This window comes from Podarcis bocagei (assembly GCF_964188305.1).
Source record: "Podarcis bocagei genome assembly, chromosome: 17".
Classification (NCBI taxonomy): Eukaryota; Metazoa; Chordata; class Lepidosauria; order Squamata; family Lacertidae; genus Podarcis; species Podarcis bocagei.
In genome coordinates, this window is record NC_138143.1 from 9,759,392 (window position 1) to 9,774,911 (window position 15,520).

Sequence of the window (15,520 nt, forward strand, 5' to 3'; positions counted from 1 at the left end):
AAAACTTTGACAAGGTTTTAAGAAGTAATTCTGTGACCCCCCCCCACTCCATCAAGGGTGCTTCTCAGCCAAAAGAACGCACCTGGCAGATATTTAACTATTTATTGTTAAAAATAGCACAGTTGCTTCTACAGCTCTGGATATCTATACACAACAATCTAATGGCTAGGCAGCTATTCCCAGGTCCACATTTCATGGAACAGTTGCAGGAACGGGGGGCCACTCCCCCTCCACCAGTTTTGGTACCTTCCCCTGCTGGGCTGTGCACAAGTAGCCAGAGACTGGGCCTGTATGGAAATTTCCTATGCTCATCCCTTTTCAATCCCCACCTGGTTCTGGGAGGCAGTGGTGCAGGAGAGGGTAAGGATATACATGGCTCTTCACTCACCTGGCCTTCCTCTTTATTTTCTTCTTACCCATCTTGTGCTCCACCTTCTAGCTCTGGAGCTTCGCCTGCCTCTGATTCTTACCTCCTGGCCAGAACAGTTGCCCACATATCACTGACCCCCTCTCCCAAGTCAGACTCCAGCCCCTCATCAGCATCCTGCCAGTCCCTGGCACCCTCTTCATCATGCCCTGTCCCTTGCCAGTGCAATAAACCCCACACAGCAGCAGCATCCTTGATAGCTGAATGGCCGCCTCTCATGGGTGCTGTAAAAAGCAGCTTTCGTTCATCAGCAGGGGGTTGGGCTAGAGGACCTTTTGAGCTTCCTTTCCAAATCTGTGGTTTTATATTTTAGCTCTGCAGTTGGGGGCTCGGAACCCAAAGGAGACCTCCTGGTTGACAGCTCTCCGCCCATTCCCTGTTATACGCATTCCATTTCCAAACCACAACTAGAGGCCCGGGGAGCGACTGACTCGTGGCTTGCAAAGACCTGTACCAGACTGAGGCTATCTGCAAGGCTGGGCTGCGTGTTCCCATGATGTGCAGGAAGGAAGCGGCAAGCTCAGCCGGGCCTGTGGGGAATATTCCCCCCGTCCCTTAGAGGAGAGGCCCTTTGGCCGCTGGGCAGAGCAGCGAACAACATTGCGCGTGTGTTTTTAACAAAACAACAAAATTAGGAGACATCATTGCATGGCGTTCAGCATCTGCTAAACGGGGGCACTGCCAGCTTTGGCCGTGGTGGGGGAAGACTCCCTTGGTAGTCCAGAGATAGAGAGAGGGACCAGCTGGCTAAAGTACTGCTGAGAGTGACCCAGCTGGGTCCGTCCTCTTGGCCTCCAGCCCCGCAGGGAGATCATCTTGCTGCCTTGCCCTATATAAGCAGCCACAGAATGCGCGCAGGGCGGGGAGTCGCGTTGCGCTGCGGAGCCACTGCGCGCGCGCTGGGGTGGGGGAGACGCAGGCCAGGAGCGCGGACCCCAGAGCGCTTCCATTGACTCCCCTGCCTCCGTATTCCCATCCAACAGCGGCAATGGGTCACTTGGCAATCGCTGTGCAAAATACGCGCAGGACTCCGTTGTTTCCTTAGGCAATGGCGGAGAGACAGGCGGACAGACATTGCCACTCAAAAGGCAGTATCGGTTCAAATAGGCTGATAGCAAGGAGGCTTAGCTGGATGAGTCACTTTCTCCACTTTCCACGCGCATTATGCGTTTCACAATTTGTTTTTCTAGCCGTGGCTCTATGGCTTTTTCTCCTCTCCTCTTTCCCCTCTTTTTGCTATTCAAATGGCAAATGCGGATCAGATATTTCTTCTGGGGCGACTCCTTTCCCTGGCACTTTCGAAAATCAACCAGGCACAGCAAATCCAAGCCCACAACAGGTCTCTGCGCAAACGGGCTGCCGCCCCTGCCTTGTGTCCCTGCTGAGATTAGGAGGGTGGTGGTTGTTTTTTCTCAGAAGTGGGACACACACACACACACACACACACACACACATACGAATGTCACACACCCAAAGTGTCATTTCGCTGCGTTTATTGGTGCAGAGAGGCGCACCTTCCGAAATAAATAAAATCTGCTTTCCTGCGTGCAAGTCCCGCTGAGATCACTGGGACTTACTCCCAGGTAGGCGTCCCGAAGACGGCCCCCACCCCCTGTCCCACCACTCCGCCCTCGCATCCGAAATGTTTAGATTTACCCTGGAAAGCAGGAAAATGTCTATTTCGTTGTAGAAAGAAATGGGAATGCTCAAGAGAAAAGTGTGACGCGCTGCTTTAAAACAAACACCTGAACAAAAAGCAAAGGCCGCGATGAAACTGGCCAGCAAAGATACTGTTTTAAATTAAAACTTACTTTGATTTCAATTTAGTACTTCCGTGTGTGTGTGTGTGTGTAAATCTATGCACTGTTTAGTTTTTGCTTTGGTAGGGGTCGGGGGAAGGAAATTTCCGTGATTTGACTTAGTTTCGATGGTTTGATGATTCCTAAATTCTAACTAATGCTGGAAGATCCGTTTTCTTTAATATTTTTTTTTAAATAAAAAAATTGGTTTTTCACCCTCAGGGAAAGGGGGGAAATGTTGTAATTAAAGCACATCAGCCAACAAAACCACATAAGTCTTGCCTTAGGAAGTTGCGAATACTTGGGAAACAAACAAACAGATAAAAAATGTCATAGATTTATGGGGGAGCGCCGGCTTTTTAATTTGGGGGGTTTGGAGGAAACAAACGCAGCATCTAAAGGCTCACTTTCCCCAATTCGTACAAAACGTTGAACTCTTCCTTATATGAAAGAAAGGCTGGAGCTAATTGCCCAGCGCCTTTTTCTTGTGCAACGTTAAAATCGTGAAGAATAAGAATGTAATTATTGTTGGCTCTGATTCACTATTATTTTTTAAATTCCCGACTGCCAGATCTCCGTTTAAATGCTGCAAATGACCAACTTCTAGTGGAAGTTCTTTTCGGCTAAATATATCATGAAAACAGAACACGGGTCTCAGTCCGGCAAGGTCTGCTGCGCAAGCCCCACTGAAATGAACGCGAACTCTGCGAGAGCCGCCTCTCTCCCAGGCTGCAAGTTGCATCGCGTTAGAAACGGATCCCTGCTGCGCTCCTTACCAAAGTTACTTTGGGGGAAACGTTTCTTTTCCGATCCGCTTTCAGACTTATTTTTGCGCTTCCTGAAAAGTGTGGGGCATGGGGAATAGAGAGCAGGATGCAGACAGACAAACCGAAATTCCTTCAAGTCTCAGGGATTTCAGTGAGATGGGTAAAGAGTGGCAACAACTCGGCTCTCCCCTTTGAAAGGGCTTCGCTCTGGGTGGGCCGCTCCCAGGGCATTTTTCTGCTCCCCACAGCCCTGTCCCTGCCTGAATCACCCAGGGAAATTGCGCGGAAGCTTCCAGGAAATGAAACGGGACCCAAGCGGCTGCTTTGCAAATTCTGCAGAGGCTGAACTGGTCAGTGGGGTGGGCGCCCAAAGAGGCAAAGGTAAAGAAGGCAACTCTTGGCCCAGCAGCGCCCTTCTCTGCTGGGTGCGCAATGCTTCCAGCGTAAGGAGTTGGTGTTGTTAACATTAATATTAATATTATTAAGCGCATCAAATACGTTAGCGCTCCCCACAACTCGCTTAAACCAAGGAAGGAAGAGGTTGGAGATGGGGGCGCTTGCTCTCCTTAGAGACTGAAAGAGAGAGCGATCCCCCAAAACGCGCTTCCTTGAAACGGATGGGACTTGCGCGCAGAGCGATCCTAGGCGGGATGGCGACTAAGCCAGCCATCCCCACTTAATGCCTGGAGGCTTAACTTCCCCAGTCGGGCTGCATAGAAGAATGTGCAACGTGGCTAGCTAGGATCGGGGCCTAAGAGGCAACTCGGGCTGCCTGAGCTCCGAAGGGAGATGCGGGTTGCCAAGCGCAAAGGTGGCTCCTCGCGGCCCTCCCAGCAGCAGCTCGACTGCAGCGGCCCCGGTCGGAAAGGCTGAAAGGCCGGGGACTAAGAGGGAATCGCCGCCCGCCGTCCCTCTTTCTCCAAGCTAGGCGCTCCGCTTTGCAGCCGGCCTGTCTACACGGACTGGTTCCTTCGGAGCCATTTCAGCTGGAAATCCAAACCAAGCAGAGGGGAAACAAAAGAGCCACTTGGAACCTGTTGCCGAAAGCAACGCCGGATCGAGCAGCGTCTTCGGAGCAGCTGGCCAATAGGACCGTATAAAACCCAACTGTCTAGATCCAGATTAACCAGGTTGATTAATGTAAGGTTGGGGGGCGCACGATGGGCCCGAAGAAAATAGGGATTTAGCAGCCTGTGGAATTCATCCCATGCACCTGGGACTTGATGACGAGCACGTTAATAATTGTAATAACAACAACAATAAATTGGGTTTCTGATATTTATTTAATCGACTATTTTATTTTCGGGTAAGGAGAATGAAAGGGGGCCGTGTGTGTGACGCGCGAAGGGAGCAAAACGCAGAAACAACCACCCCCAAAAGCTTCTTCCAAAAAAGACGCTTGGAAGTTTCTCTTTTAGTTCTCTTTTTCTCTCCACCCGTGGGGGGTACGAAAACGGACTCGAGCCGAAGCCCTCCCCGCTCCTCCTCCTCTCTCTAAAGCTGACGCCGCCGTGGTCCCGATTACTCGCGAAGCAAATTCGCGCTGGGTTCAACAGGCTCCCAAAATGACCGCCGCAGTCGGACAGCGAAGGGCGCAGAACTTCCCGGCGACCAGCATTGGAGCGACCATTCCCACGAGACGGGGCATTTCCCGGGTTGGGGAAGCACGCGGCGAGCCCCGCGGGGAGCCTCTCTGTCCGTCCCTCCCTCCCCCTCCTATGAGTCACCTGCCTTGATTAGCATATTAGTCTCCACGTGACGGCGTTCGGCGCAGAGGCCGAAAGGCAAGCTTGGCGGCGCAGCGCCGCTCACAACGCCCCTGCGCTCGCGGCGGCGAGAGGCGAGGCGCGAAGGAGGCCGCCGGAGCGCGGGGCGCCAATGGAGCCGCTCGGAGCGACCGCGCCTCGGCCAGTTCCATGGCGAGCGGGGAGGCGGCACGTACACACGCCACATACTACAAGTGTCCAGCTACGTCCCTGTCCGCCTGAGGCGCGCAAGCCTCGTCGGCAACCCTCACCCCGCAGCCCCGTCCAGCTGAAGGGGGAGGCTGGAGCTGGGCCCCAGCCAGCTGCCCGCGCCCCCGGCCCTGGGAGAAGAGCCAGGCCGGCGAAAGGCTCCCCCCGCCCGCTTGACCCCGCCAGGCCCGCGCCTGAACTTTTCCCTTAGCGCTTGCTCGCGGAAGGGGCGCGGGGAGGTTCGGCGCGTTTGGTTCTGCCGCTTCCCTCCCGCCAAAAGAAAGGGGGGGGGAATCCCGAAAGCTTGGCTCTTCTCTGGCTTCTGAAGGGAGGGAGGGAAGGTCTAAGCTATTGTTTCTGAATAGAGGAAAATGGGGCAGGACGTCTTTGTCCAGGCGCCCCCACCTCCTGAAGAGAGGGCTCCGTGCGAAAGAAGCGGCGGGGGGGTCGGGGCCGCCTCTCGTTATAACAAGACCGGCGCACGTTACGGAGGATCCCCGGAGCCATTCCTGTCTTTGGGGGCGGGGGAAGTGCCAAACGGGAGTCAGTCGGCGGCGGAGGAGTCAAAGCAGGGCCGGCCTAGATTTCCAGGGCAGCAAACGTGGCGGGTGGGGCGTTTCTCTCTCTCCCCCCCCCCCCTTCTCGGCCGCATCCGTTACCTAGTTTTGCTTTGGCTCAAACTCTTTTTCGACATAAAGGATGAAATCCCACCCTCACTCCCACGGGGGCGGGAGGAAACACAAGAAACCAGAGCGAAGTTTTTGTGCGCGCGCGCGCGGTGCTCGTTGCACAAGGCCAGGCCGGGAATCGGGGGGGGGGGGGTCCTCCTCCTTCCCCCTCCTCTCTTGAGATTTCCAGATCCCGGCGGGTCTCCCCGAGATCGATCCCTTACAGCAGTCGAACTCCTCGGGCAATTTCCTCTCCACGTCCCCCGATTCCTGGCCACTCGGGGAAGACGCCCCTCTTCCACTCCACCCCCCCCCACCCCAGATCACTGGTTTCCTTCTCCCCCCGGTGCACACTCCCGAGGGGCCACCTTTGGACCACGATGTTTGATCTCTCTCTAGCTTTCCATCCGCTTCTCGGAACCCCCAGATTTCCTTGCCTGTTCTCTCTCTCCCCCCCCCCACCGCGCGCCTCCTTTCTTTTGGCTCAGGAGCGGCCTCGACTGAACTCCGAAGGCGGCGGCGGCGGGCGCGATTTCGCTCAGTCACTCGGGAGCGCGCGGTTCCTTCGCGCTCTCTAACTCACACGCCCTCTCTCTCCCCACACCCAGAAATAGAGCAGTGGTGGGGCTGTAGGTCGGGGCAGGAAAAGGGAGGGAGGGAAGGAGCGAGGAGCCGAGACCCCGAAAGAGTGGAAAGCCCACGGGAGCTCCTAACACACGGCGCGGCTCCGCTTGCTCGGTCTCTATCTCTCTCTCCCCCTCTTTCCCCACTTCTGCCTCTCTCTCCCCCCCCCCCCGCGCGCCCGGTTTCTCTCCCTCGCTCCGCCACCCTCCCTTCCGCTAAAGTGCACCGCTCCAGCTTGGAAGTGTTGCAAATCGGGCGGCACAGAAAGTGGCATTTCTCCAGTCTTTGGGAGGCCAATTTCCTTCCGACTCGAGCAGCCGCGCGAGTAAAACACGATCCAAGCGGGGTTGGGAAGATCGGCGAGCCCAGGCGCGGTTTCCTCGCTTGCCCGGTGCCGGGCGAACGCTCGTCCCCTTTGGGCGGGTCGCTCCCCGCCTGCGCCGCGCCGGACTTTGCAGCCGCCGCTCGTCCACTTCGGGCCTTCGTCGAAGAGCCACACTTTGCGCCTCCTCCTCCGCCTGCTCCACTGCAGCAGCAGCAGCAAGAAGTCGAAGGGTTTGTGGAGAGAGATTGCGCTGTCCTCCTGCCTGCGCTTGGTGGTGCTTGGCTTTTTCCTTTTTTATTTTTGTCTGAGGATAAAATATATATATATGGGAGTCTGATGTTGGGCCAAATTCTCTCCACCGTCATGGTACGTGCCGTGGAAATCAATAATTTCCTCTCTGATTAATACTTTCCCTCCGAAGCAGCGGCGGACAATCCCGCCTTTGTGCTCGGCCTGCCAGAGCCCGGCCGCCGCCGCCGCCGCCGCCCCGACCCGGGGGCTTCGACTTTGCAAAGTAACAGGCGAAATCAAAGCCTCCTTCGGGTCGGGGTGTGGCTAACCCTGGAGGCGCGCGAAGAGGGAGGTGGCGGCCGGATAGTCAGGATGGGCGAAGGTCACGACCGGGTCGAAGGCGCTGCTGCTTTCTATGCGAACAAAGAACAAATTGGGGTGGGGGGTCCCGGAGGGTCCCCCTTCCTCTCTCTAGACTCATGTTTTCCCAGTGGGGACAGAAAAGACGCAGAGAGAACCAAACCCAGAGGTCCCCGTCCCCAAATACCCGCGCCTTTTCATTTGAAGCGGTGTCAGGTCAAGCAAGTCCACAGGTGCCCCTCCGGCTTCTCCTTTCCTCTCCTCCCCCCGTTCTGTACAAATCGTGCCTTTACCAATTGTCAGCTTGGCGCAAGGGATCCGCGCCCGCCGTTATCTTACCCCAAAATGGGGGGAGAGGGTGACCCAGAGCGAGAGAGGCCAAAAGCCCTCCTTCCCTGGTAGGAAGATCTCGGAAGCCGCTCGGAGGAAAGTCCTTACTTAGGTTGCCGTTGTTGTCGTCGCCGTTCCATTTATTTATTGCTACTATTTCGCGCCGCGCGGTGCTTTTGCGAGCGGCGTAAAGAGGTCGCTGCCCGGAGGAGCTTACAGTCGATACTTCGGCCGTCGGGGAAAGAAAGGGTGAGGGAGAGGCGGGAGAGGAGAGGAGCAGCAGCGGGGCACCGGGGGATGAGCGCGAGCGCAGGTACCGCCGCGAACCCGCCAGGGGTCCCTTCGGTGCGCGCGCGTGAACGTGTGAATGAGGCTCCAGCGCGATCCGTGTTCCCTCAACTTGTTGGTGGAACTGCTTAGCCATCTTAAATGCCCCCAGCCCATTTAAACCAGGCAGTGACGTGCTTGTATCCACCAAGACTCCTCGAACTTAGGTACCGGCCCTTGCTTCCGAATTTGGTGCTGTGGCGGGCCAAAGCGATCTTTGGGGATCTTCGATCGCTCTCTCTCTCTCTCTCTCTCGTTCCCACCTCCCCTCCCCCCGCGCGACTTTTCCTCTGTGCCAAAACAGAAAAGCTCCAAGCAGCGCAAGAGGCCTCACGAAGCGGTGAGGAGATAAAGTCCAGAGCCGTCTCTTGGGGCGATTCCAGGGTTTTATTTCAGACTTTTTGCGCCTGTCTCTACCTCGAGAGAAAAAGTTACGGCGCCTTGAAAATGGAAGCGGGGGAGGAGAGGGACCCCCGCGCCGCTCTGTGCGGGCACTGCGCGGGCAGCCCTTAGGAGTGCAGGCCCCGGGTAGCGGGGAGGACCGCCAAGGACCCGGTCTGCTGGGAAGTTTTCCTGCGCAAGGAAGGGGAGCCATGGCAAAAGCTGGCGCAGGAGAACTTCCCGGCGCGGCAAGTCCTGCGCAAAGGTCTGGAGAGCGCCGCGCTTTCCCTTTCCTTGCGCAAAGAAGTTTTGCTTTGTTCTGCTGGTTGAATGCCAGCGCCTTCGGATCTGCAGAAATGAATTTTATTTTTATTGCACAAGGTGTTTTAAAAAAACTATTGGGGGGCTGTATTTGTGTGGAGGAAGAAGGAATCTGGCTCTAAAAACAGCTGCTTGAGGTTTTTTTAGACTCTCTTTAAAGCAACTTTTTGGGGTAACTTTTTGGGTGCACCTCCTTTTTTATTTCCCTTCTGCTTTAACGTTTTTTATTCCGATAAGGCAGTCAGGACTACGGAGGAGATGCAGCCCTAAAGCGTTTGATCATCGCAGCAGCTGAATTAAATATTGCTTTCTTTCCTTCTTGGGAACGGGAGATTTCCACGAGACAGTGTAGGCCGGCCGGGTCAGCTTTTGCACGCGAGGCTCCGCAGTGTTTGCGTGTGAAGGGGATTGTACCAACAAGGCCTGACAGCTGAACTGCAGTTATTTCAGTTTTACTTCATTTTTAAAAGGTGATATCTCTCAATAGTAGTAGTAGTAGTAATAATACTAATACTACTACTACTAATAATAATAATTCCAAGAGGTTTGCTAAATTGATCTCTCAATAATTTAGTCAGTGATACCTCCAGGACAGGGCTTTGGGGGTGGGCAAGTCCAGGACTCTCACTCAGCAGAAAGAGCAGGAGGGCTCTTTTTTTCCTAAAGTAAGGCAAGTTATACACTGAATAGCCTTCCCCCCATCCACCCATACTCAAGACTATTATATCGAAAATATAATATCTACCAAACTGCACTGCTGAAGGATTCCTCTCCCCTCCCCATTGCACAGCAACAATTGGGCCAGCTTCGGAGATGGCTGACTTTGTGGCAGTGACTTTCTTTGCCATCTTGCAAGTGTGCACTTCTGTCACATTAACAAATGTAGAACCAATGCATTCTTTGGTTTTCGGGTAGTGCTTTGTTAGGTTGTAGGAGAAACAGAAGGGAAATGTACCTTGCAATGGTGATTTTTACAGTGCAATTGTGTACATGTCTACTCAGAAGGAAGCCCCTTTGAGCTTATTCCTAGGTAAGTGTGTTTAGGCTTGCAGCCTTCACCATGCTTGGTTGGGAGTATAAACCCTCCTGAAACTCCTTGGGCTTTTGTTCTCAGGGAGCAGGTCTGCAGGATTGTTGCTTGTCAGGGATGTTGGAATGATGGCTGATGTGTCCATCCATCCCACAAAAATCGGCCTCCATTTTGCAAACAAGAGAGAGAGAGAAATGTTGTGGCAAAATGTCCAGTTTCACCTAAAGGAGAAGGACTGTAAGGCTGTGGACACACTTTCTTCATTCTAAGCAATTGGTATTTTAGGAAGGAGGTTAAAAGGCACTTCACAGAAACCAAGCAGTCCGGGATTGGAGAGATGGTCATCTGAATGACAAAGAAAACATGGCGCCTCTAATTCTAGAACAAAGCTTGTGGCTTCCTGCTGGGAAGATTTTGTTTATACTTGGGCAAGAGACTCATTAGGCCACCTTTCTCTCCCAGCCTCCTAGGAATATTAGCTACCTGAGGAACCAGTTGGCTTGTGGGCGTCACTCTAGGTGTGGACATAATGATGATTATTAATAACAGCCACATTGCAGTGACCTGACCTTTTGCATGTATCTGTTTGGGACAGCAGAATCCTCGTCATTATCACCATCACCATTTATTAATTAGTGTTTGTTGGTGGAAGTAGATAGATAGTTAAGTCACACAGGCCTATCTGTTAGCAAATGCGTTGCCACATCTGCTGTTGACTTTGGTGGTAGAAAGCCAGCAAAACACAGTACAACTGGCCTACAATGTGTGAATTGCAGAAGGGCTTGTTTGAAGCTCCACACCAGTTGGTGCAAAAATGGTAGACACTGAGTCATCTTGATTGGTGTCAGTGAATGCGAAACGACAGCAGACTCACAGTTTAGTTGGATTTCTAATTTTGGAATAAACTACTTATATGAAATCTGCAATGTGTCCTACAACCCTTTAACCTCAAGGAAACAGCTCTTTGGTTTAACAGAATGTCAGAAAAAAATCAGATGTCACTCCGGCTAATCAGTTTTATTATGCATGTGTGTCCTGTCCCATCATCATCTCTAAGCCAATGCCAAAGGGGGGGGGGGAGAGAGAGAAGAGCAACCCTCATGTCCTTAAGTTTCCCATCTGTGCTCCAAATTCATTCACCAAAGGCATGAATAAGGTTTGGATGCAACTCTCAAAGAATTCTAGGGTGGCATTCACATTACCACCTTAGAGCTCAGTGAAGCTGCCCCCCTCATGTTTCACAAACCTCTCTCCCCAGATGTTCACATCAGCACAGCTTCATTTGTGTCAGATTCGTTTTTGTTTGTGTACAGACCCAAGGATGCTGACAGAGTGGGGATGTCTTTACCCCATGCAAAGGTGTTTGTACCTTGGTTAGAAATGAATTAGGCACAGTGTAAGGACTACAATCGATGTGAAGCTGGTTTGAGAAACAATGCATCAAACAGTAGCATTTGATAGCAAAGTATAGGATACATATGCATTGAGAAACAATGCATTAAACAGTAGCATTTGATAGCAAAGTATAGGATACATTGTGCATTGTGGCTAATGTTGTGTGGATGCAGATTTGAAAGCCAGCACTGGAAAGTAAAATTTGAGCAGCAGTTGTAGCATACAAAAATAATTTAACATCTTTCTTGGGCAATTCCAAGCCTGTTATTCCAAGAAGAAAGGCCTCTGGTTTCTTTATAACTGTATATTTCAACATTTTTTAAAATTCATTATAAATCTTTTCCCAGAAGTCTTTCACCTTGGGACAGGTCCACCACATATGATAAAAGGTTCCTTCCTTTTCTTTACATTTCCAACATAGATTGTCACAGTTATGATATATCTTTACCATCTGTACATCATTTTCATTATATTTTCCTTTAACACAGTACATGCAGTGAACTTGATCCCTTTCTTCCACAATCTTTCCTAATCCTCCAACATTATATTATGTCCTACATCTCTTGCCCAGTCTATCATCACAGATGCAGCGAGTTCTCAGTAAACACAGCCATAGTAGGAATTTCAGCTGACTTCCATCTCACTCAGAATTGGGGGAGTGGTGGGAGTAAGACATAATGATTGTTTAGATGTATGTAGGTATGTATGTTACAAGGACTGTTAGCTTTATGAGCCCTTAGAGAGTTTTGGAGAGGCTAGCCATACACACACACAAAAACCCCAACCCGTCTGTACCATTGAAGAGGATCCTGGAGGGCACTTTTTGGTATTATGCAGTGCCACTCCTTAGGAGACAAATGTCTCCTGTGTGCTACGCTATAGGTTGCATGTTTGTTCTCTACCGGATGAAAAAACATGAGGAGATGACTCTGTGGCACTGCTGAGTTGACACCAAGCTCAGGTTTGCATAGCCACTATGTTCCTTTTTCGATTGCATGCCAGTGCAGGCCAAAGCATACTTGGGTTGGAAAGTAAGTTGCACTGAAATCAGTGGAATGTGCTTTCTAGGAAGGGCCAAAATGGACACTATGCAGGAGTCACAGACATATTCTCCTGATCCTTTCTTAAGCTGGAAAACTGTCAAGAGCAGCAGCCGCTTAACCCTACCCCCTTCTGCAAGTTCCCCCTGGTGTTTGCTTCCTCCAGCTGCTTTTCCACCCACAGGGAAAAGATATGGGATCCCCATATCCTTCTCTCTGCTGGAATAAAGCAGCTTAGGGAGGGCAATTCTGAGCAGAAGAATGACAGAAGGGGAAGAGAGTTAAGTTTCTCCATTTGAACTGATAGACTCCAGTGGTTGTCTTTTAGTTAAAGAAAACAACACCCCTTTCCCTCAAAAATGGAGGCTGTTCACACTTCTCCAGCATAGTATCTACTCTGGCCCTGTGTGTGATTAGGACTGAGATATCAAGCTCCTATTTCAGGCTGTGTCCTGACTCCTGAAACCCTCAAATGAGAATGCTTTCACTGAGGTCCTGACTAGATTCTCTGTTAGAAGTAGCCCCTCTATATGCTCTCCTGTGGAACCTACTTGTAGTGAAACAGAAGCGGAAGAGCAGAGGCTGGTCTGAGTTGTTGACAGTTTTCTGATCTTTATCCTGCACCTGGTTACTTGTTTCTATAGGGTACTTGTTTCAGCCTGATGCCATGTTTGTTGGTTGGTTTGGTCCCCGTGGTGCTGAGGGCAAGCAAATGGGTGAACGTTGCTCAGGGCTCAGAGTTGTGGCTAAGGATCATTTTCCCTAAGAGAGGCCCACAAGGTCCTGTCTGCAGCCCTAACTCCTCCTGAGTAAGTGTGCAGTCAACTACCGCTGTTCAACATCACTCTTCTGCATGCATACTCAGAACTAAATCCTATGATATTTCATGGGGCTTTCTCTTGAGTCAATGTGCCTAGGATTGCAGCCCGAATGACACATGTGTGCTGAGAATGGGTGTGCAGAGTTTGACTTGGAAAGGAGTAAATTGCATGGCGAGTTCCGGGAAAAGGTGGGCCTGAGTCAGTGGATAATCTCTCTTAAGCCAAAATTTTTCATTCTAAAATTGGAAACTTTGAATTCAGTTCTGCCTTGAACAAATCTCGCTCCACCTCAGATACATACATGCATGCATGTGTTTGTGTGTATCCATGTGGATCTGGGCTGTTTGACAAAATGGGAGTGGAATCCAAATCTAAAGAAAGGACAGGCCAAGTATTTTGCTCCCCCCCCCTTCCTCAGCTTTCCCTTACCCATTTCCAGGGACCCCCAATTAATTTTGACAGGAGCCTTCTCAGTGAGGCGCCTAAAGCCAAACAAGCAAAACATGACACCTTTCTCCCCCCTTCACCCTTGGGCAAGAATTAGTGCTTTTGAATAGAGCAAAGTTTAAGAGTGTTGCCATAGTCTGAATTGAACTACAAAAAGTGTGCAGCTAAGAGGACATTTCAAAGTAGATCAGGGGCTTTAAATGAAATTCCAAAGACAAAAAAGAAAAGCTACTGGTTTGATTTTATTTCATTTTTTTAAAGTGGTGGGACTGCGGGAGAATTCAAGCCTTGCCCTTGGAAACTCAGTTGAGCATTGGCAGTCCAGGATATGCAGGGAAAGAGAGGCAGGCTAAGTTTACCTGATCCAGCCAAGCCATCTGATCCAATATACTGTATTTTTTGCTCTATAAGACGCACCAGACCACAAGACGCACCTAGTTTTTGGAGGAGGAAAACAATAAAAAAAATATTCTGAATCTCAGAAGCCAGAATAGCAAGAGGGATCGCTGCACAGTGAAAGCAGCAATCCCTCTTGCTGTTCTGGCTTCTGGGATAGCTGCGCAGCCTGCATTCACTCCATAAGACGCACACACATTTCCCCTTACTTTTTAGGAGGGAAAAAGTGAGTCTTATAGAGCAAAAAATACGGTACTCACAACTTGCAATAAGTGGGCCTGCAATAAGGGGACCTAAGTTTATGGCCCTGGCAAATGGTCACCTTCTCTTCACATAACGTGTTTAGGGCAACAGTCTGTATGTGTGTGTATTCGCGAGTGCACACGCACACCCACACACCCACAGAGAGCTTTGAATCATATTAGTTCAAATAAGAAAGATGAGAACAAAAGATTTGCATTATGACAAGTGAGAAGGCAAGAGCTTGGGTTTAATGAAGAGTCAGAAGAATATAGCATCATTGTTGTGGAGTTTAACGCTATGAAATGAAATGACACAGACTCTCCTGTTAATCAAACCATTAATCTACCTGTAGTTTAAAGTTTGAGTGCAGGCACTCCTCTGTGCCCCCCCCCCGCCAAATCACAATGAGATAAGCAGTATTTTACGATTTCCCCCCAAAGAAATTTGCCCAGGGTGGTTGGGGCAGGAACCATAACATTTCCTGTGTCTGGTGAAATTCTAACCCTTAGGGATTTTTTCAAAAAAATGTTTTCCCGCAAATTAAGACGTTGAGGGCTCATTGTTTGTGTCCTGCATCTAATGAAGCAGACCATTGCCCATGAAAGTTCATGCTGCAATAATCAAGTAACCACGCAGTTGCAAGATCACAGTCTTGTACGCAGAACTGAACGTTTATGGGCTGTGACCCACATGAACATGAACAAGACTAGGACAGAGGTCCAGTGTCCCACTCAGCAGAATAAGCAGGAGGGAACCCCTAAATGCAGCAGGGCTTTCTTAGCACATTTCGTAGTAGGAAAAGAAGTGATAAACAGGATCTTCTAAAGAAGAGGGGCACTATGACCATTAAATCCAGTCTTAAAAATGACAAAGTCCCTGCCAGAGAAGAATGTCAAACCAAGCTGGTGAGCTATGCCGAAATGGCAAAACTGACTGGAAAACTCAGACACCAAGAGGACAAAAACTTAATTAAAGAATGGGGGGGGGGAATTATAAGTTATTTAGGTGACCACTGTAAGCAGATGGAAACAAGAGCAGGATTTTGATTCACTTGTAGTGTAAAAATTATTATGGATGATAAGGTTCGATATAAAATTTGGAGTACGGATGAATATGCAGTTGTAGATGTTTAAACTGAGACTCCATGGGGGGGGGGGAGACGTCCCAAGATTTGGAGGATCTCTAGATACAGATATGTAATTGTTAGTTTGTTCACACTTTGTATTTGTAAAAGCAATAAAAAGTATTTCATTAAAAATATATATCCAGTCTTACAATTACTTAATGGGGGGAAATGACAGTTAATACCATTGGTTTTGCCCCCTCCACACAACTGTTTTGGTCACTGGTCACCACTGGTGTTGCTAGGAAAACCCAGGACCCATAGCCTGCCCAGTATGTCAGTGTGTGAGGAACAGGAGCATTTTCCTTGTGGGGGTCTCTGTAGATGCTTCAAAGAGCTGGCACACGGTACTTTTTCTGGACATCAGTGCCCCCCCCCCTTTTAAAGACCCCATGTTTCTTGAATTCTGCCTTGGAGACCTGATGTCTGCCAGAAAGATAAGGTATAAATATTTTAAATGGCATAGATTAAAAAAAACCCCTAAATGTTATGAAAAATAAAGTAAAGGGG

General features: G+C 50.2%; 1 protein-coding gene across 1 annotated transcript in view; it reads left to right on the plus strand.

Moving 5' to 3' along the window:
- The first annotated feature begins 6,797 nt into the window (after nucleotides 1–6,797).
- NFIX (nuclear factor I X) overlaps nucleotides 6,798–15,520 on the plus strand; it is a 252,987-nt gene continuing 244,264 nt past the window's right edge. Inside the window, exon 1 of the mRNA XM_081176619.1 lies at nucleotides 6,798–6,931. The gene's annotated coding sequence lies outside the window, so the exon portion shown is untranslated. The remainder of the gene's footprint in view (nucleotides 6,932–15,520) is intronic.